Consider the following 23,732-nt stretch of genomic DNA (forward strand, 5'->3'; position numbering starts at 1 on the left):
TTATATGCAGAGTACATCATGAGCAATGCTGGGTTGGATAAAGCACAAGCTGGAATCAAGATGGCTAGGAGCAATATCAATAACCTCAGATATGCAGATGATACAAGCCTTATGGCAGAAAGTGAAGAGGAACTAGAGTCTCTTGGTAAAAATGAAAGACGAGAGTGAAAAAGTTGGCTATAACTCAACATTCAAAAAACTATCATCATGGCATCTGGTCCCATCACTTCATGAAAATAGATGGGGAAACAATGGAAACAGTGACAGACTTCATTTTCTTGGGCTCCAAAATCACTGCAGATGGTGACCACAGCCATGAAATTAAGACACTTGCTCCTTGGAAGAAAAGCTATGACCAACCTAGACAGCATATTAAAAAACAGAGACAACACTTTGCCAACAAAGGTCCATCTAGTCAAAGCTATGGTCTTTCCAGTGGTCAAGTACAGATATGAGAGTTGGACTATAAAGAAAGCTGAGCACCAAAGAATTGATGCTTTTGAACTGTGGTGCTGGAGAAGACTCTTGAGAGTCCCTTGGACTGCAAGGAGATCCAACCAGCCCATCCTAAAGGAAATCAGTCCTGAATATTCACTGGAAAGACTGATGCTGAACCTGAAACTTCAGTACTTTGGCCACCTGATGCGAAGAACTGACTCATTTTACTCATTTCCCTGATGCTGGGAAAGATTGAAGGCCGGAGAAGAAGGGGATGACAGAGGATGAGATGGTTGGATGGGATCACCGAAGCAATGGACATGAGTTTGATCAAGCTCTGGGAGATGGTGATGGACAGGGAGGCCTGGCGTGGTGCAGTTCAAGGGGTTGCAAAAAGTCGGGACATGATTGAGTGACTGAACTGAACTGAACTGAATAGAGTTATTTCACAAAACGTTGCCATGACCAGCATTAATGATAATTATGGAAAATGCATTCAATAACTTATCCAGTGGTAGCCTAGCCTGTCTAGAGTTCCTGGGCATGGACATGAGAATTTCCACTTCACAGAAAAATTGTTGGGCTTATGTTCTGCACGAAAAGGGACCAAGAATCACAGAAAAATTAATTCATTGACATTTGATATCCTTACATTTGCAATGTGAAGAATTAAATAGGCGCTTACAGTTTCCTGTTTAAAATTCTCTTTAATAAACTCCCAGTCCTGTGGAGTGCAGATGGTTGCTTAGTGTGTCAGTGAAAAGGATGCTTCAAATTCCACGAGAACAGGAAGGTGCACACGAAAGGGACGTGCTACGGACAGCCCAGGTGGGACACAGTGTCTCTCCCACAACAGGGACAGAAAATCACACTGTACTTGAAACTGAGGTTCAGCGTATAGAGGCTGGTGCTTCCTCAGGAGCAGAGCTGTTTGACAGAGAAGATGCTGGAGGAGTTTCTGTTGCCTCGGAGGAGACGTCTCCGTCCTCGCTCGAGAGAGAAAGAAGAGAGAAGTGGCTGTGATGCTTTCGAGTGTTTACTGCTAAAACTGCTAAAAAGCAGTCATAGTCTTATTAATGATGTAAGAGCAGGCTCGGTTTTATATTGCAAGGGAGGAATGAACACTTGTTGATGTTTAAGATCCATCAGGACTTGCAGGTAAATTGAGACTCTTGACAGACGACCTTGAAACAGAGCAGTGCAGCGTGATATTTCTCTACCACCAGAAAGAAAAGACAGTTTTGACAGCTGAGAAATGGGGACTAGATCTTGAAGTCATTTTTTTTCCTCTTAAAGGAATTTGAAATATAAAACTTGGGACAGAGGTCACATCTTGGTTAGGATGCTCAGTTTAGGGTAATATTAAGAAGGCACACTGACTTCTAATTACTAAGTTTCTGAGGGAAACAAGTGATGTGATTCAGTGAGAATTGATTTAGAGCGTAGTTTAACAATGCTTCATAACTTCACAAGGACAGATACTTATTCAGTTGGACCTTTATTGCTGTATATAATATTGATGGAAAAATACAGGTTAACATAAAAACTCTTTGATGTAAATGCATGATAACAGTAGCATGTTTATTTCTCCAGCTTATTCTCTTTGGGGCAATAAATATGATGCAAATTAAACAATGGTGCATTTTATTAGCACATTCAAGACTTTTTATAATCTGGATTATTTTTTCAGCTCTTATAAAACCGTTTTAAAAGAATGAAAATCACTTTTCACTTTAATGATTGACTTAATAGTTAGTGGATAATCAATGACACAAGATTGTTTTTCTGAAAATCTAGAAATAAAGTAGAAGGTAAAACTGAAGGGAAACAAAATAATGAAATTCTAGGATCTATCACTGCCACAAGATACAAAACACTTAACAAGAATCAGGTTACCAGCGGTAACGTTACTGTTACTCTCATTTACCAAATATGACTGTTAACACTAGAGACTTTTTTCAGTTTCTTTCTGACCTAAGTCTATAAATAAAGAAAAATATCTTACAATTACTTATTATCTTGTTGAAGGGCAGCTCTTGCTGACACCATTTCTAAGATGGACTCCCTTTTTGCAGCCTAAGCTATATTTCTAAGTTTTACCTTACGATGTGTAAATATAACAGACTTAGTGAAAAGACAGAATACAAAACGGGAGCTCATGTTTTAAGGTGTGCTCTTCTTTATATTTTCCTTCAGTCACATAGCTGATACAAGGCCATAATGTTTCCCTAACCAATGAAAACAGAGATGGAAGGATTTTCAAAAACTTGTTCTCCCTGGAACTGATCAAAATGTATTAGTCTTTATTTCAGCCAAATTATCCCCAATAAACACCTTTGTGTTTGGTCTAGAAGTTTTTTTTCTTTATCTCCCAGGTATTCTCTCTTAATTGCTTCCACACTGTAAAGAATGTGAATGTCGTCATGACAACTAAGAGGAAATTTTGCCACCAGAAGTTACTCAGAACACAATGAGATACTAACTGTCAGGCCTTCCAGTGTTGGCTGAAATGATAAAAATGTTCTCTGTGACTCCCACTTCAATCAAGACCAAAGTATTTTGGATTAATCTGTCTGCTTACATCAGGAAAAAGAAGCGTTTGCTTTTATTTTTTGTGTGGGCTTAGCTGAATACATTTTATAGTAGTGGTGCATTGAAAAAAAATGCTTACAACCTAATTACTTTTCATGGACGGGGAAAGCAGTGAATACTCAGTGGGAGGAGCATGTAGCCCGTCTTAAAGCACATGTAGCTTCAGAAAGGTGCACCAAATTAAACACGAATGGGCAGGGCTAAGAACTATAGGGTGTGGTGTACTTTTGGGTGACAGAACTGTGAAGCAAAGCGTTCAGGAGGTAATTATGAAGTTAGCCGTTGCTTTTGAGGGACAGGACAGATGATGTTGGGACAACTCATGTGGAGAAGGTTTTGTGGTGACCGGTGAGGAGGTCACAAGGATGTTAGCTTCATAATAATTCATTAAGCTGTACATTTATTTAGTTTTCTGTGTTTCATTTTATAATAAGTAGTTAAAAAATTTTAAGAATATATAGCTTTAGGTTATGAGCATAACTCTGTAAACTATAATCTGGGGGCATAGTTTCTTGGACTTTAAGCAATGCCTTTCCCTTTATTTGTCTCAATATTGTACAGAAAGGCTTAGGGACCAAAGAGACAGATCAAGAAGAAATGCCAGCAAGCAGGGAAAAACCAAATACTTGAAAATAAAATTTTACTTTAAAATTGCCTTTAAATACTTATTATTCAGGGTAGTAATGGTATTTTCCCAAAAGGCTACATGCTGAAGCATTTATAAACACAATATCTGAGAGCTGCCTCAGAAATAATCCAGTGGGGGGTGAGATATGTGGAAGGTGGGGTTACAGGTGAAACCAGCGTGCCCATATGCTGTGTGACTGGTGTACAGGAGGTCATTATACAATACTGTCTACTTTTGTGTATGTTTGAACACTTTCATAATACAAAAGTCTTACAAGTAAAACGTATTCTAAAGTAAAAAAGAGTATATATATTTTATGAAATGCCTTAGGATACTGTAGTCTTTATGATGTTTGTAGCATTCCAATCAATGTATGTACCTGAATATGACTATTTGTAAAAATTCTAACAGAACTATCTTAGAGATGAGCCCTTCATTTGGGACTAGTTCAATTACAAATTAATAGCTTAAAATAATTACAATCGCAAGGTCTTGTAACTGAAATAAGACAAGTCTAGCGTGTAAGCAAGTGGGGAGTTTGCTGCTCTGGCCTCAGAGAGTTTCTCCTTATCTCTAACTCACAGTGAGGAGAGGAAGGGAGACTTGACCAAAGTGGACTCTGAACAGCCACAATGGAGCAGAAAACTGAATTTATTCCTTACACAACTCAGGGGAAAGTGCCAGAGGACAAAGAAGGCTTCTAAGGAAGCAATGGAATTCTTTTTTTTTTTTCCCTCAAGGTACCATACCTGTTCTCTGGAAAGTAAAGTAGTTTGTTTTCTCTTACACATTGTCATTTATTTAAAGTAAAATGTTAAAGCTATACATAAATTTGTTATAACTTACAATCTCATATTCTTCCCATTAGAATTTTATTCATTCTTAAGCTAACAACTTATCAGTGTAAGAAAAAAATTTCTTCTCCTGGATCAAAATAGTGCTCATAATCAGCTTCTTTAGCTGCTTTCCTACTTACTGCCATCTTCTTTAAGATCAGTGTCCTCTAAAAGACAGAAAAACAGTTTACTCAGACCAATTCTTAAATAGGAAATCCCTTTTCAGATGAAAAAGCCCTTTACTTAAAGTATCTTAAGTATAAGAAACATATATAAGTCCCAGCAAACAAACAAAAAAACCTACTCTTTTTATTTGGAAAGAATTTCAATGTATACAAAGATACAAGAATATTACAGAAAAAACCCAACATTAACTTTACTCAGATTCACCTACAGTTAGCATTTTACTCCATGCTTTGTTTTTGCTTCCTTTCCATCTATCTGTCCCTCTATCCATCCATCCATCTTGTGAATATACACATATATGTATGTATGAGTATATATGTATATAGTATTTTCATCACCAACTTGAAGGTAGCAAGTAACCATCACCTTCTTTATCCCTAAATACTTCAGCATATTAATATGTTTCACAATATTAGGGACATTCTTTTACATAAATAACCACAATAGTTTCCAACTTCAGTAAATATACAATGAAACAACATTTGAAAAAATTTACCATCCATATGTCAATTTTACCTATTAACAAAATAACATCTTCATAGCATTTTTTCCCTCCAGCATGTGATCCAGTACAGAACCAAATATTGCATTTATGTATCAGCCTTTCAACGGGACATTGAAACAGGCTTCGTCTTTCATGTTATTGATTTTTTTTTGAAGTATATAAGAATATACAGCAATATCTCTCATTTAGGGTTGTCTGGTATCTCCTCTGATTTGATTCAGGTTATACACTATTGACCAGAACATCACATAAGCAATGTTGTGTCCTTTTCAATGGATTGTGTCTAGAAGGGATGGTGTCTATTTGCCCTTCACTGGTGATGTTAATTTTGATTATGTGGAAAAGGTGTTGTACTATTTTTTAATGTAAATTTAAATTGGAGGCTAATTAGTTCACAATATTGTATTGGTTTTGCCATACACTGACATGAATCCACCACGGGTGTACACGTGTTCCCCATCCTGAGCCCCCCTCCCACCTCCCTCCCCACACCATCCCTCTGGGTCATCCCAGTGCACCAGCCCAGAGCACCCTGTCTCATGCATCGAACCTGGACTGGCGATTCGTTTCACATATGATATTATACATGTTTCAATGCCATTCTCCCCAATCATCCTATCCTCGCCCACAGAGTCCAAAAGACCGTTCCATACATCTGTGTCTCTTTTGCTGTCTTGCATACAGGGTTATTGTTACCATCTTTCTAAATTCCATGTATATGCGTTACTGCTGCTGCTGCTGCTAAGTCACTTCAGTCATGTCGGACTCTGTGTGACCCCACAGACTGCAGCCCACCAGGCTCCCCCATCCCTGGGATTCTCCAGGCAAGAACACTGGAGTGGGTTGCCATTTCCTTCTCCAATGCATGAAAGTGAAAAGTGAAAGTGAAGTCACTCAGTCGTGTCCGACCCTCAGTGACCCCATGGACTGCAGCCTATCAGGCTCCTCCGTCCATGGGATTTTCCAGGCAAGAGTACTGGAGTGGGGTGCCACTGCCTTCTCCGATACGCGTTACTAGAGAGTCATTATTTTTCACCTTGTAACTATTAAGCAACCTATGAGGATTTCTTGAAGACCATGCAAATATCCTGCTCCCCTTCAAAATTACCCCTATATTCAGCATCTGCTGGTGACTCTGTCCTGGGACAATCTTCGGGAATTAATATTTATCCCGCTTCAGTTCCCCTCCGTGTTTGCCACTCTATACTCAGCGCTCTACTATAAGCAAGAGCCGTCCTTCTCCCCTCGATTTATCCACCTATTATCAGTATGAACACATATCTTATAATTGGTTTATAATTCATCACTGCACTCAGTTATTTTGGCATGAAAATTGTACCATGTTTGGCTGGTGTTACCACCTTCCAACTGATCTCTATTATTTTTTAAATCACTTCCTTTACTTCTGGCATGACAAAATGTTATCGGTTCATCTTGCACCTCTTCTGCTTCTGTCCTGCAAACAGCCCTTTCTCTAAGAAGCCCTGATCCTCACACTAAGGGATGTTAGTGATGAGAACTTTTCCCGGCTTCAGTGTAGTCATGGTATGCGTTTGAAACACAATTATTTGTTTACGGCAGGTGGTTTTCCATTATAGTCTTTTCCCCCTTTTCATCTTGGTGAGATAATTTTATTTTCAATTCGTAGCACACTAAATGGCAACCCACTCCAGTGTTCTTGCCTGGAGAATCCCAGGGACGGCAGAGCCTGGTGGGCTGCCGTCTATGGGGTCGCACAGAGTCGGACACGACTGACGCGACTTAGCAGCAGCAGCAGCAGCAGTGTGCTTCCAAAAGCCAAACCTGTGCTGAAAGGTATGAGAGCCGTGGAGCGCCTTTCGTCTCTCCCCTCCCCTACTCACTGTCCGCATTGTAGGTGACCAGGTTCGCCGTTCTCTGGTTCATCCTTCAGCTTTAGTTTGGGAGAGTTGCCATAACAAGACACAACGGGCTGTCTGGCTTAAATCACAGAAGTTTCTTTTCTCACAGATCTGGAGGGTGGCAGTCCAAGACCAAGGAGCCAGCGATGCTGCCCTCCTCCGAGGCCTCCAGGCCCGGCTGCCCGGCTGCTGCTCTGTATGGACAGCCGGGGCTCCTGGCGTCTCTGCGTGTCCTGACACCCTCCTCCTAAGGACACCGGTCAGACTCTTATTTGCTGTTGTTGTCTGGTCGCCAAGTCTTACCTGACTCTTTGCGACCCAGTGCACTGTAGCCCGCCAGGCTCCTCCGTCCATGGGGTTCTCCAGGCAAGAACGCTGGAGCGGGTTGCCATTTCCTCCTCCAGGGATCTTCCTTACCCAGGATCGCACCCGCGTCTCCTGCACTGGTAGGCAGATTCTTTACCACTGAGCCACCAGGGACGCCCAGCTGGTACTTTACATCAACCCGAAGAAATTCTTACAACAAATGACAAGAATGCCAGCAAAACACAAAGGGAGCCTCACAACTCCAAACACGGGCTGGAACCCCGGCTCCTGTTGGGCAGCACTTACTGCACCCGAGTTTATAGCCCTTCATCAACCTGTCGACCCGACCCGAGAGCCTTCCGACAGGGCCCTCAGGGAAAACAGCTTTCACCAACCCTTGCAAGTCCTTCTCTGCTCAGATGCTTAACCCACTGCATTTCTCATGTCTCAGAGGGGACGCACTCCCTCAGTACCCCTGCTGTTATCTGGCACTCCGTGTGGTCAGCAGTCGCTGGGAACCAAATGTGAATCACCTTCAGTAACTGCCTGGAATGAGCCTTTGCCAAAAGCTTGCTGCTGCTCTGTCTCAGTGCAGCACCAGCCCAGAACTCGCCCAAAAGGAGCAAAGCGTGGGTGACGGGTTTTGATTTTTTGACCTTGCCACATTGTGATGGATATGATAAACAGTGCATTTCTACTAATCTGAAAACCAATGGTATTTGTTCTTAATCAGATGGTTCAGCTCTGATGGTTACTGTTCTTAATCAGATGGTTCAGCTCTGATGGTTACTCTGCAAGCCATGTGATATTGTGCTTTTGATAGTGAAGTGCTCGATCTGGAGTGCTGTGCAGGTCCTTTGATTTTAGGTCAAGCCGTATACCAAGAACATTTCCCCCACTAAAGCACCGCCATTTATCTGAATGGATTTATAAATCCACTCTGGGTTAGGGTCCACCCTGGTGGTCTCATTTTAACTCAGTTACCTCCTTAAAGGTCTTATCTCCAAATACAGTTACATTCAGATACTGGGGATTAGTACTGCAGCATATGAATTTTAAGGGGACACAATTCAATCAATAATACATACCTATGCATGAGTCTGAGTGAACTCCGGGAGTTGGTTGGTGATAGACAGGGAGGCCTGGCATGCTGTGATTCATGGGATCGCAAAGAGTTGGACATGACTGAGCGACTGAACTGAACTGACGCTTATTTTTGAGGAGAAAAGTAGATACATAAACGCTTTCTTATTTCCCTTGTTTTCTACACGAATGGTAGCATAGCATTTATATTTCTTTGCGCTTTTCTGGCTTATTTTTTTTCAGAGGCCTTTTGCTAAATATAGTTTTGAATTTTAGTATCCCTGGAGAAGGGAATGGCTACCCACTCCCGTATTCTTGCCTGGAGAACTCCATGGACAGAGAAGCCTGGTGGGCTACAGTCCATGGGGTCACAAAGAGTTGGACACGACTGAGTGACTAACACACACACACACACTCACACACTCACACATCCATCATGTACCATCTGCTGTGTATGTCCAATAGACTTTCAAGATTCAAGAATTTTTACTGTGAGTAATGACTGCATGGGTCTTAGCCTCATAGAAATTATGTTTGGACTAGACGCTGAGGAGTCATTTTGGATTTCTGGCTTACCAAGGGGTCCTGAAAAATAGTAATTTCTAGGTACAGTAACTTAATCCATTGAGGTGGATATGAAATAATTAAATAGCAAAAATTCACATGGCTAGCTAAGAGGCATTTGATGTGCAAGATAAGAAAAATAACTCCTGACAAGAATAAGAAATTTTTTTAAAGTATGAATTAATATTTTCTCCAGAAAGCAGGGTGGTCTGAATAATCCTTCCCACTATCACAGCAAGCAAAGAGAAAAAGCATAGAAATACAAAAGATATCTCTCAAATGCCTCTCCTTCAATCCCAATACCTAAAAGCAACTGCACTGTAGATTACATTGTTGTTCTTTAGTTGATAAATCTTACCCGGCTCTTTGCAACCCCATGGACTACAGCATGCCAGGCTCCTCAGATCTCCACTATCTCCCAGAGTTTGCTCAAATTCATGTCCACTGAGTCCGTGCTGTTATCTAACCATCTCATCCTCTGTCATCCCCTTCTCGTCTTGACTGCAATCTTTCCCAGCATCAGGGTCTTTTCCAATGAGTCAGCTCTTCGCATCAGGTGGCCAAAGTATTGGAGATTCAGCTTCAGCATCAGTCCCTCCAATGAATACTCAGGCTTAATTTCCTTTAGGGCTACAGTCCATGGGGTTGCGGGAGTCAGAGACGACTTGGTGACTAAACCAACATTTGCCACAAAATGATGGAACCGGATGCCATGATCTTGGTTTGTGAATCTTGAGTTTTAAGCCAGCTTTTTCCCTCTCCTCTTTCACTTTCATCAAGAGGCTTGCTAGTTCCTCTTTGCTTTCTGCCATCCGAATGGTATCATCTGCATATCTGGGGTTGTTGATATTTCTCCCCAGCAACCTGGATTCCAGCTGGTGCTTCGTCCAGCCCAGCATTTAGTATGGCACACTGCACTGAAGTTAAAGAAACAGGGTGAAAATACACAGTCTGATGTCCTCCTTTACCAATTTGGAACCAGCCTGTTCTGGTTGTTCCATGTCCAGTTCTAGCTGTTGATTCTTGACCTGCATACAGATTTCTCAGGAGACAAGGAGGGGGGCCTGGTATTCCCATCTCTTCAAGAATTTTCAGTTTATAGTGATCCACACGGTCAGAGGCTTTAGCGTAGTCAGTGAGGCAGACATAGATCTTTTTCTGGAATTCTCTTGCTTTTCCTATGATCCAACAGATGTTGGCAATTTGATCTCTGGTTCTTCTGCTTTTTGTAAATCCAGCTTGAGCATCTGAGAATTCTCATTTCCCATACGGTTGAAGCCTAGGTTTAAGGATTTTGAGCAGTACCTTGCTAGCATATGTAATGACCACAATCGTGCAGTAGCTTGAACATTCTCTGGAATTACCTTTCTTTGGGATTGGAATGAAAAACTAAGTTTCCAGTCCTGTGGCCACTGCTGAGTTTTCCAAATTTGCTGGCATATTGAGAGCAGCACTTTCACAGCATCGTCTTTTAGGATTTGAAATAGCTCAACTGGAATTCCATCACCTCCACTCCACCTGCAGCTTTGTTCATCATGATGCTTCCTAAGGCCCACTTGACTTCATATTCCAGGATGTCTGGCTCTAAGTGAGTGATCACACCATCGTGATTATCTGGGTCATGAAGATCTTTTTTGTACAGTTCTTCTCTGTATTCTTGCCACCTGTTCTTAATATCTTCTGCTTCTGTTAGGTGCCTACCATTTCTGTCCTTTATCGAGCTCATCTTTGCATGAAATATTCCCTGGGTATCTCTAATTTTTTTGAAGAGTTCTCTAGTCTTTCCCAGTCTATTGTTTTCCTCTATTTGTTTGCATTGATCACTGAAAAGGCTTTCTTATCTCTCCTTGCTTTTCTCTGGAAATCTGCATTCAGTTGGATTTCTCTTTCCCTTTCTTCTTTGCCTTTAGTTTCTCTTCTTCTCTCAGCTATTTGTAAGGCCTCCTCAGACAACCATTTTGCCTTTTTGCATTTCTTTTTCTTGGGGATGGTTTTGGTCACTGCCTCCGGTACAGTGTTACAAACCTCCATCCACAGTTCATCAGACACTCTGTTCACCAGACCTGATCCCTTGAGTCTATCTGCCACCTTCACTGTGTAATCATACGAGGTTTGATTTAGGTCATATCTGAATGGTCTAGTGGTTTTCCCCACTTTCTTCAATTAAAGTCTGAATTTGGCAATAAGGAGTTCATGATCGGAGCCACAGTCAGCTCCTGGTCTTGTTTTTACTAGCTATATAGAGCTTCTCCATCTTTTTCTGCAAAGAATATAATCAATCTGATTTTGGTATTGACCATCTGGTGATGTCCATGTGTAGAGTCTTCTCTTGTGTTGTTGGAAGAGGGTGTTTGCTATGCCCAGTGAGTTCCCTTGGCAAAACATTGTTAGCCTTTGCCCTACTTCATTCTGTACTCCAAGGCCATACTTGCCTATTACTCAAGGTATCTCCTGACTTTCTACTTTTGCATTCCAATCCCCTACAATCATCAGATCAGATCAGATCAGTCTCTCAGTCGTGTCCGACTCTTTGCGACCCCATGAATTGCAGCACGCCAGGCCTCCCTGTCCATCACCAACTCCTGGAGTTCACTCAGACTCACATCCATCGAGTCGGTGATGCCATCCAGCCATCTCATCCTCTGTCGTCCCCTTCTCCTCTTGCCCCCAATCCCTCCCAGCATCAGAGTCTTTTCCAATGAGTCAACCCTTCGCATGACATGGCCAAAGTACTGGAGTTTCAGCTTCAGCATCATTCCTTCCAAAGAAATCCCAGGGCTGATCTCCTTCAGAATGGACTGGTTGGATCTCCTTGCAGTCCAAGGGACTCTCAAGAGTCTTCTCCAACACCACAGTTCAAAAGCATCAATTCTTCGGCGCTCAGCCTTCTTCACAGTCCAACTCTCACATCCATACATGACCACAGGAAAAACCATAGCCTTGACTAGATGAACCTTTGTTGGCAAAGTAATGTCTCTGCTTTTGAATATGCTATCTAGGTTGGTCATAACTTTCCTTCCAAGGAGTAAGCGTCTTTTAATTTCATGGCTGCAGTCACCATCTGCAGTGATTTTGGAGCCCAGAAAAATAAAGTCTGACACTGTTTCCACTGTTTCCCCATCTATTTCCCATGAAGTGATGGGACCGGATGCCATGATCTTCGTTTTGTGAATGTTGAGCTTTAAGCCAACTTTTTCACTCTCCACTTTCACTTTCATCAAGAGGCTTTTTAGTTCCTTTTCACTTTCTTTCATAAGGGTGGTGTCATCTGCATATCTGAGGTTACTGATATTTCTCCTGGCAATCTTGATTCCAGTTAGTGTTTCTTCCAGTCCAGCATTTCTCATGATGTACTCTGCATATAAGTTAAATAAACAGGGTGACAATATACAGCCTTGACGTACTCCTTTTCCTATTTGGAACCAGTCTGTTGTTCCATGTCCAGTTCTAACTGTTGCTTCCTGAGCTGCATACAAATTTCTCAAGAGGCAGATAAGTAGACCTTTTTTGGTGTTATTTCTCAAAGGTGCTAATTCTAGAAGCAGATTAGGTTTGGTCTGTACAATAGCAAATTAGGAACTTTGATGGCTAATTCAACAGACATAAACTTGCTCAGGACTCCATAGCTGAACCCTGAATATACCTTATTGAAACAGAGACCAAATTTCTTGGCAGAAATTGTCTAACTGTGAAAAGTTTGCACAGGTTTCAGAATCAGACATCTGCATTTTTGTCAAGTGTCTCGTGCCATCCTGCCAAATCACTTTTTCATGTTTGAAGAATCTGCTACTGTATGTATAGGTCAAGTGGAAGTCAGGATCTAGATTCCCATGATGGAAGAAAAAATAAGAAGCTGGTTTACTGTTACTGACTGAATTGTGTGCCAACAGTATTCATGTGCTGACATCCTAAATCCAGTGTAACTGTAATTGGAGATACAGTCTTTAGGAGGTAATTAAGGTTAAATGAAATCATGGGGTAGGGCTCTAATTTAATAAGAGTAGTGGTGTTATGAGAGGAGAAGGATAGAGAGTGGCAGGAGAGGGGGAAAGAGAAAGAGAAATCTCTGGCAGCACACTAAGAAAAGGTCGTGTAAGGATACTCTGAGTTTCAGGCCATTTGCAAGCCAAAGAGAGGGCACTCACAGAAGCTGACTTGGCCAAGTCCCCGACCGTCGACTCACAGTCTCTGAACTAACAGAAGCAGACTTCTGTTTTCTGTTGTTTAAGCCACGCAGCCTGTGGTAGTTTGTTACACAGCTGTGCTGACTGATACACTTGCCCAGACCCAAGCAGATGCTTTCCTTCCTTAGATCCTCTCCTTCTGGAGCCAGGAATCCAGAAAAGGTTCAGATGCAGAGAACTTACGTTCAGGATGACAGCAGCAGTTCCAGAGTCCTAACCAGACTCTTCATTAGCATTTAAAGAATCCTTTATCACATGCATTACAGAAACATGACTTCACATACATGCAGAAATGTAATTATATACGTGTGGTGTATCTTTTCAGGTTTCTTTCTTTGCCTTTTCTGCTTGATTCCATTAACTCTCATCCAGCACACCCTCCCAGCCTTTTCCCGCCTCAGCCGGTCACTTCTGGTACAAGTACTTTTCTGCAACTTGCTTTTCTCATTTAGCAATTGCTCATGAAAATCTATCCACGGTATCAGGGAGAGCATTATTCATGTTAATTAGTGACTGCATTATATTCAATTAATTCCATCATAATTTATTCAGCCATTCTCCTTGATGGCCATTCTCTGTCTCTGCATCTTTTTCTATTATGAACAAGTGGCATGACTTGGGCTGAGCTTGAGAATCTCCTAGCCTCCCCTTTGACCCTCTACTTAGTTCTGAGCCTATTTCTCTGCATAATATTGTACTTTTATGAAAGGGGAAACACACACACACACATATATATAAAATTTCTGGAAAGATACACACAGATGTTGTGAGGTCTTTGATATTCTTTCAATGAACTACCCTTTTACTTTATGTTAACCAGAATCAGAATTACTGTGTTTGCAACCCAGAACCCTAAGTGGTACACCAGGGTTCCCATCTTAGCTTCTACAGTTTTTAGCTGGGTGTCCTCTCTGAGCTCACACTTCCTGGTGGAATTATAAGAGACTGGAAAATATATACAATGTGGTTGGCTCAGAGCTTGACACATGCTAGGTTCCCAATATATGGTGACAAGAATCATCCTTAATAACAGTAGTTACTGATAACAGTTAAAGGACATGGATGAGAATCAGTGGAAGACATGAAAGAAAGTGGGCATCCAAATGGGACCAGGCTCAAGACATCATCTGTCCTTCGATGAGAAAGATCTGGGGTTACTGACAGGACCAAGTAGTATTTGTATGCCTAATTATTTATGACCCCATATTTCCATTCCCCAATGTGGATTCAGGCCTTCTTATTTTGGCCCTTCCACTGTCATCACAAAATTCCACATTACAAGAACCCCTTGTGATATTAACATGAATACTGAAAGGAGAGAAGTAGTAGAAGCATCTGATATCAAGTATTGGCCCAGAATAAGTAAAGCAAGGAGACAGCTCCTCCCACCCCAAAACCTACCCTTTCCAAGCGCCACGTTTAAAGTGCCATTTGATGCACTCCAAAAATGTGTATATCCCTTTGAATTTGCCTTTACCACGTAAGGGTATGGTCACAGCAGTTATTCCAATGAAAGGAATGTCTACATTTAGATGCCGATATTTTAAGTGGGTCATGAAATTGAATTTCCCTTCAGTAGTGAGCATCTGTTGACAGGGATGGCAGAACTTTGAGTGAGTGTAGTTAGGAAGGAGGGAAGAAGCCTTCTGTCTTTCAGATGCATATTCATGGGGAGACTCATAAAGCTCTTTGAGAAAAGTTTCATTTATATATTTGATTCTTGATAATTAAAGCAACTGACTGAAAGGGAACCATTAGCTTCACAGTTTTGTTGGTAACTTAGTACTGTTAACACATGGCAACTAATGTGTTTACCATATTGTTCAGCATTTATTTTCTGTTTGTTTTTAGAATTATGAGATAAATTTATTTCCATTGAAAATTATCTACCTCACTTTTCTGACCAGATGATTTCCCTTTATTAAGTTTTCAGTTTTTTCTTTGATATAGTTGATATTTGCCATTAACTGTCTTTACAATTTTTTAGTAAATTTGTCTCAGTTTTTAACTAGTTTGCCTATGGTAATTAATTCATTCTCATAGCTAAAACTTTAAAGAATATGAATGTATATACTCTGAAAAGCACAAATATACCTCTCACCACAGTTTATCTCCTAGAGGTAGTCACTGTTCACAATCTCTTGTGTATCCTTCCAGAAATAATTATATTTAGATATGAATTTTCCCTTTAAAAAGGTATATATACGATCTAGTATATAACTAGAATTATTTTTTACTTAATAGTTATCTTGAATACTTCTCTATATCTTGAGTACATCTACATCTTATCTATCCATGCTAATTATGAGATTCCTGTAAAATATTGAAATATATGTATATTTGTATACATGTTATTTTAATAGCTGATCAATACTGCATTGCCCTGGATGTACTATAATTTTCAGTCTTCAATTTATCAACATTTAAGATATTTAGAAGTTCTTTGGTAGATTACTATTTTATTGAAGTATATTTGATTTAAAGTATTAATTTCTGGTGTACCATAGAGCAATTCATATATATATATATATCTGTATAAAATCTTCAGTATTATATATATATTCAGTTATATATAATTCAGCTATATATAACCTTTCCAGATTCTTTTCCATTATAGTTTATTATAAGTATTGAATATAGTTCCCTGTGCCATAGAGTAGGACCTTGTGTTTTTATATATAGTAGCTTTTATCTACTAATCCAAAACACTTAATTTATCCCTCCCTGACCTTTCTTTTTCTGTAACAATGAGTTTGTTTTCTATGTCTGTGAGTCTATTTATGTTTTGTAAACAAGTTCATTTGTATCATTTTTTAATTTCACAAATAAGAGATATCATATTTGTCTTTCTCTGTCTGACTTACTTTACTTAGTATGATAATCTCCAGGTTTATCCATGTCGCTACAAATGGCATTATTTAATTCTTTATTTCTGAGTAACAGACATCTTCTTTATCCATTCATCTGTTGATAGACATCTAGATTGCTTCCATCTCTTGGCTATTGTAAACATTGCTGCTATAGACACTGGAGTGCATGTATCTTTTCAAATTAATTTTCTCCAGATATATGCCCAGGAGTGGGATTGTTAGATCTTATGGTAACTATTTTTTTTTTAAGTTTTAAAAATATTTTTATTTTTTTGAGGAACCCCCATACTATTTCCCATAGTGGCTACACCAATTGATATTCCCACCAACAGTGTAGGAGGGGTTGCCTTTTCTCCACACTCTCTCCAGCATTTATTATTTGTAGACTTTTTGATGACAGCCATTCTGACTGCTGTGAGGTGGTACCTCACGGTAGTTTTGATTTGCATTTCTCTAATGCTGAGCATCTTTTCACGCATCTGTTGGTGATCTGCATACCTTCTTTGAAGGAATGTCTTTTTAGGTCTTGCCCACTTTTTGACTGGGTTTGTTTTGTTATTGAGTTGTATGAGCTGTTTGTATATGTTGGAAATTAAGCCCCTGTTGGTTGCATCATTTGCAAATATATTCTCCTAGTCTGTAGGTTTCCTTTTCATTTTGTTTATTGTTTCCTTTCCTATGCAAAAGCTTATAAGTTTGATTAGATTCCATTTTCTTATTTTTTTCAACTGCCCTGGGAGATGGACCTAAGAAAATACTCCTGCAACGTATGTCAGAGAATGTTCTGCTAGCGTTCTCCACTATGGCCTCGTAGTTAAGTCTTTAGGCCACTTGCGTTTGTTTTTGTGTATGATACGAGGGAGTGTTCTAACTTCATCGATTTATATGTGGCTGTCCTGCTTTCCCAACACCACTTGTAACGATATTTGTCCTTTCTCTGTTGTATGCTCGCTTTCCCAACGCCACTTGTAACGATATTTGTCTTTTCTCTGTTGTATGCTCTTGCCTCCTTTGGCTGTTCTGCTTTCCCAACGCCACTTGTAACGATATTTGTCCTTTCTCTGTTGTATGCTCTTGCCTCCTTGTCAAAGGTTAATTGGTGTTAGGTGTGTGGCTTTATCTCTGGGCCATCTGTTCGGCGCCATTGATCCGCAAGTCTGACTCTGAGCTGAAACCGAGTGGCATTGACTGCTGGAGCTTTGTAGTCTTGTCTGAAGTCTGCAAGGGTTATGACTCCAGGGTTGTTCTTTTTCCTCAGGATTGGTTTGATGGTTCTGGGTCTTTCATGGTTCCATATAAATTTTACAATCATTTGTTCTAACTCTGTGAAAAATGTCATGGATAATTTGATAGGGATCGTATTAAATTCGTAGATTGCTTTGACAGTCTGGCTATTTTAACAATATTAATTCTTCCAATCCAAAGCATGGGATATGCTAGATTACTTTTTAATAAAATGATGGATATCAATTAAACTATCCATCCTGTAATTGAGTAATGGTTATCAATTGACCAGAGGAGAGACTTGAAATTCACCAATATCCAACCCACGCCAGCCTCTGTCCCAATAACAATTCATACTCTGCTTCTCTACGAGTGCTCGATAAACCAGTTAACTAAAACAACAGCCTTCTGAGCATCACTACTCTTGTCAGTAAAATATACTTATGCTTTTGTTTCTAGTTAGAGTTTGCTATGATTTAGGAAAACTGATTATTTTGATGGCCGTTAGATAATTTTCTTTTGGATGACAATGAATGCTCACCAGAAAGGCCGTGGATCAGTAAGATCTCAGCTTAGCCTGTGTACATTGCATAACTGTCTGTGTGATTCCCATACGAAATGCAATAATAGCAGCGAGATAATTCAAAGTGAAAAAGAGGATTCAAAAAATCTCCTGCAAAATGCTCCAAATGCCTCCCACTTATCTCATTTATTTTTGTAGAGTTTTTGGGTTTTGTTGCTTTTGAGTGTTATACAATTTTTTAAAATGGAAATTGACTTCTTTCCTTTCTATTAATGGATAGATTTCTCATTTTTGGTTGGCATTCCCTTATTTTGTTGTATTTACTAGCATAAAACTAATAGTGAATATGAACAATTTTATCTTTAAGTTTTCATCTCTTCCATTTTCTTAATGGCATAGATCTCATAAATAGTCTCTTTTCATTCTTTTATTAACTGCTTTTATTTATTTCTTGAGTCATCCATATTGCAGATACCCCAAGATACGTGTGTTACATGAACTTACTTTCACCTTTCCTATTACATAAATAATTCCCAATGCAGGACATTCCTGTACCTCTTAGAATGGGCTCGGCCGTCACACATCGATGGATTAGGCATTCTCCAGCCACTTCTTTATTTTACTACCAGCTCTGAAATCAACATTATCTTCAGCTTCTTGACTCTTCCTCCATTCCTCTGTGGCAACATGTGAAAACTCTTATGCTTCAGAAAAAAATACACTACCAGAATAAAAACCAATATTTTAATTAGATTGGCTGTCAGTTTTCAAGGTGTATTCTTCTCCGTGTTCTCAGTACCTTAGAACAGTGGCCCTTAGTAGACGGTTGGTAACTGCCTGTCAGGGGATTTATTTGCTTTTTTGAAAGGATCTCAACTGCTATATGTGCAACTGCAAAATTATGCTTGATGATGGACAAATTTGAAAAAGAACATAGAAAAATAACGACTGATTTGTTAGGGTGAGGAGGAGTAGTAGGTACTTTGCTACCCTTTATCACTAGGTATGATTGTACTACTGACTGAATAATAAAAGTTCTGTGAGAGTTCAACTGGTACAGGCCTGTGCCTAAATTCAGAATTGCCTCTTCTTATACTAACAGCTTAGGAGAAGGCAATGGCACCCCACTCCGGTACTGTTGCCCGGAAAATCCCATGGATGGAGGAGCCTGGTGGGCTGCAGTCCATGGGGTCCTAAGAGTCGGACACGACTCAGCAACTTCTTTCACTTTCCACTTTCATGCATTGGAGAAGGAAATGTCAGTCCACTCCAGTGTTCTTGCCTGGAGAATCCCAGGGACGGGGGAGCCTGGTGGGCTGCCGTCCATGGGGTCGCACAGAGTCGGACACAACTGAAGCAACTTAGCAGCAGCAGCAGCAGCATACTAACAGCTTACTCCTTAGAAGACGCTTACTCCTTGGAAGAAAAGTTATGACCATCCTAGACAGCATATTAAAAAGCAGAGACATTACTTTGCCAACAAAGGTCCATCTAGTTAAAGCTATGGTTTTTCCGGTAGTCCTGTATGGATGTGAGAGTTGGACTATAAAGAAAGCTGAGTGCTGAAGAATTGATGCTTTTGAACTGTGGAGAAGACTCTTGAGACCCCTTGGACTGCAAGGAGATCCAACCAGTCCATCCTAAAGGAAATCAGTCCTGAATATTCATTGGAAGGACTGATGTTGAAGCTGAAACTCCAATGCTTTGGACACCTGATGTGAAGAACTGACTCATTGGAAAAGACCCTGATGCTGGAAAAGATTGAAGGCGGGAGGAGAAGGGGACGACAGAGGATGAGATGGTTGGATGGCATCACCGACTCGATGGACATGAGTTTGAGTGAGCTCCGGGAGTTGGTGATAGACAAGAAGGCCTGGCGTGCTGCAGTCCATGGGGTCGCAGAGTCGGGCACAACTGAGTGACTGTACTGCACTGAACTGAACTGTACTAACAGCAGAGTGTATTGTGGTCTTCCTCTGACTTACCTCAAACACTTTTTGACATAGTAAAATTCAACTGAAAAGAGCATTAAGATCAGGATTAAGGAAAATGATTAAAAATTAAAGCTCAGATTGCTCATCCACAGTATTTAGCACCTTGCTGTAGCACCACATTTAACCCTCCTGACATCATCAGGAGGTAGGATTACTATTGTTTCTATTTTAGAGATAAGGAATCAAAGACTCTGAGAAGTTAAATAACTTATTTGGGAAGGCCCACTAGCTGGAGTGTGTCTCCCAAGTCCTTATAACCGTAATGGAGCCCGGATAAACAGTTCAGAATGGGGAGCTGGCAGGTGCATCTCTTTTGTTCCAGCAGGATTAATGGGCTGATTGACCGTTATTCTTTGTTCAAGGGCTGTCACTTTTGCCTCAGCTTTGTTTACCCAAGACTTAGCTAAATCAGAATATAACTGAAGAACAAATAGGGTGGATCCATCAGGGGAATTATTTGTATGAAAGATAAAGACATAGGCTGTGGAAGGGAAAAAAAAATAGGGAAAGCAACAATAAAAACCATGTTCTCATTCTTCATAAGGTAACAGTCAAGACTGCAGGTCTGATCTAAGGCTAATCACTCAGGACCAGAGAAGCCATCTGTTCGGACCCATAACAATCCCTGGGTCTGGGGCCAAAGGTGTTTCAAGCAAGATCACCAAGGGACTATTTCTCACTGTCTCTCTGAGGCTTTGGGACCACCACTTTCTAAGCCACATAACAAACCACATATGGACCAAGGGGGAGCGTGTGGGATGAGAGACACTTTACAGTGCAGCCTTAAGGGTCTTGGGTGCAGGAAGCCACAGCAAACACTTAAACAAAAACCCCAGAAACGACTCTCCTCATGAGCTCATGTGAAACAGCCCTCACGTCCGTCCTTGGCTCACAGAACCTTCTTTTCCTCCCTGGCCTTTGGACTTAGTCCCACTGGCTAAGAGTCATCGGTACCAGAATTCACCAGGAGAATTTACAAGGGAAAGCAACCTTGTGTCGTTTTTGTTATCAAATACTGTTGTTCCAAAAAGGTGGTGAGCTCTTCAAGGGCAAAGATAATACTATTTTTGCCACTCTAGTAGGACTCAGGACAATGTTGGGCATAGCACAAGCAAGTTGATAATTCCTCATTAACCTGACATGAGTTTATTCAACAAGTTTGATCTTACTGTTAGCAACTCAAAAGACGGCACAAAGATTGCTGAGAGGTATAAATGAGAAGCACCCCTCCTTCCTGGCTATCACCCAGGACAGCACTGTTTGGAGAAGATTGAAATGCTTTCTGTCTCTACCTACCAACTCCCTGGGAAGCCAAGCCGAGCCTGGAACGCTGCTTAACAATGTTAATGTGCGTCTGTAGGCGGACAGGCAACTCTGAGGCTTGCTTTCCGCCTTCCCCCACTTCCTTAGATAGAACTCTTCTGATTTTCAGACAGCGAGGGAGACTCAGGGCTGGGGGCTGGAGAACAGAGAGACGTATTTACAGTGATGCAGACTCCACTTGGTGTACACATATCCTACAGGAGTGTAGAAAGCACTGAACTTTGTAACGAGACAAAGTTCTTTGCTTAACCCTGTCTACCACATCAGAGTAAACTAGGAGCCAAGAACCGAGAAGAGACGGGATGCTGTAGGCAATTTAGAGGCCTTCTCACTGAAGCAAGTAAGGTTTCATATCAAAAATAGCCACAGCCTCTAGATCTCAGTGACGATGGGAAGAATAAAATACCACAACATGCCTGACAGATTAGTCTTTCAGCTCTGCTGTTTATTTATACTTCACCACATACTTTCTTGACTAACAGACCCTGTTTCTCTAAAAAATGTTATTTCCAGACTTAACCCGCTGCCAGGTTTTTCTGCTGATGACTAGGTGTTTAAGAATTTGCTTGCCCTCTGACAGAAATTAAGTGGTGGGATGACTTGTGGTTACAACGAAGTCTGATAAAGCACACTTATCCAGTGCAGGCAAGAACCGACACTGGTGCAGGAATCAATAACGTTCAGCCTAATTCCTTACTGAACCTCCGCGAGAATCTCGTCTCTTTGAGCCCCATTTTATTCTTATAAATGAGCAGCTTGGACTAGCTGCTTTAAAGGATCCTCCGCCACCCTCAGGTTCTATGCTCTCATCTAGGAGAGAGCTCTGTACGACAGAGAGGTCCAACTGCAAACCGGAAGACGAGGCTTAAGGTCCCCCCCTCGCCATCTAACAACCCATCAAACTTTCCTGAGCCCAGACTTCTTTCATCTACAAGATCCATTCAAGTTCTACATTCTACGATATTTTATGACATTACTTACTGAGTCTGAAAATATCACAAACATAAGGTCTCAGAAATTACCTTTGAGATTGTCATACTACACAGATTGCATCCTATAAACAATCTAATTTGATAATCAACCACCAGCATTTATTGTGCAAGCAAATCACTTATCTGCACAACTGTGCAGGGATGAGAGGATGCATATTTTACAAACATCACTCAGCAGTGGCGATTTTATTTGCCTGATCTTAACTGAATTTTGATCACTTAATATTCAGCACTAACTACCATCCACGATTGGAGGCTCCTCCAATATTCGTGCCTGGAGGAGCCTATGGACAGAGGAGGCTGGTAGGCTATACAGTTCACAGTGTGGCAAAGAGTCAGACACAACTGAAGCGCCTTAGCACGCACGCGTGCACCACCCATGATGCGTGGTTTTCGTGAGGGTAAACACTGTTGAGTCGCTGAATTCTATATTTGTAACAGTCTCGGTTGTCTGCTTTCTACAGAATGCCCCTGGAAAATGGACAAACAAGTGCAGACTGGAACCTTCACCCAGTTGGCCACTGCAAAACTGCATTCTGAGGTGCTTCTGTAGTCTGCTTCCTGTAGTAGCTTCCGCTTCGTGGTTTGACCAAGTCAACTCCTTCCTTTCTTGGGGAATAAAGTGCCGTTTTTGTACCAGCTTGATTGGGAGTAGGCTGCTGTCTGAGGTCTGAGAGGGCACCGAGTGAAGAATGGCCGTTTCTGAAGACAGAACCTGTCAGGCGCAGAGGCGGCCTGCACTGCTCTGGGGGGCTAACCGTGTGCTCATTGTTGTCCAGACTGGCTGGCTTTCCTCTAAAAGAAAGAAGTGCTGGCTGCCATAGATGGTCTCAACCCTTGTCTGGCAGCCGCCAAAGTCAAAGAGGGAAGAAAAGAGGTGGGAAATAACATTCGCTGAGCACCTCTTGTGGCAGCAGATGCTGCTGACCTCACGCAGTGCTCACGAGCTGGTATCAGACGTGAAGCAGCCCCGGGCCCGGCAGTGAGGGCAGGCCTCCGTCTCCGTGCTCCAGTTCTGCTCTTCTTCCCCGACTGTCCCCACAGAGGCTCTTCCCGCTCGGCAGCGAGATGACACCAGTACCATCCTCACGTCCTCCTGGCTCAGCGAGCCCACGGAGGGAAGACTTCTCCTTCCCAGGTGTGCACAGCGATCCCAAGCAGGGTTCCGTTTGGGACACGCTCCGCATGTCACATGTTTATGACTGAACCAGTTTCCCACTCCCCTTACCCAGGCATGGCGAGTGTGTGCAAGAGTCAGGGTGGCACAGTCCCAGTACGGAGGTGGGTGGGGAGTTTCTTTAAAAAACCAAAAAAAGAAGGGAACCACCCTTGCTAGAGAGACAAAACCTCTGTGTGTCCAAATGGCTACCTCAGTTCAATGCAATGAGCAACTTACAAATAATGCTGATGTGAGATGTTAGTTCAGATGTTTCCTCAAGCAGAATGGAACTGAGAATGCAAAAGGGGAAGGTAAGGGCAGTTTACCAAATACCAATGGACATATACATTAACACACATTTATCAGACAAGCAACATAAATCTGTCTTCTTTCATCTTTTGATGAGTCTTGTGCAGAAATGGCAGCTAGCTTTCTCTTGGATACG

Source organism: Bos grunniens, chromosome 7 (genome assembly GCF_055505025.1).
Source record: "Bos grunniens cultivar Pamir isolate PY7600 chromosome 7, Bosgru_T2T1.0, whole genome shotgun sequence".
In the NCBI taxonomy this organism is placed as follows: Eukaryota; Metazoa; Chordata; class Mammalia; order Artiodactyla; family Bovidae; genus Bos; species Bos grunniens.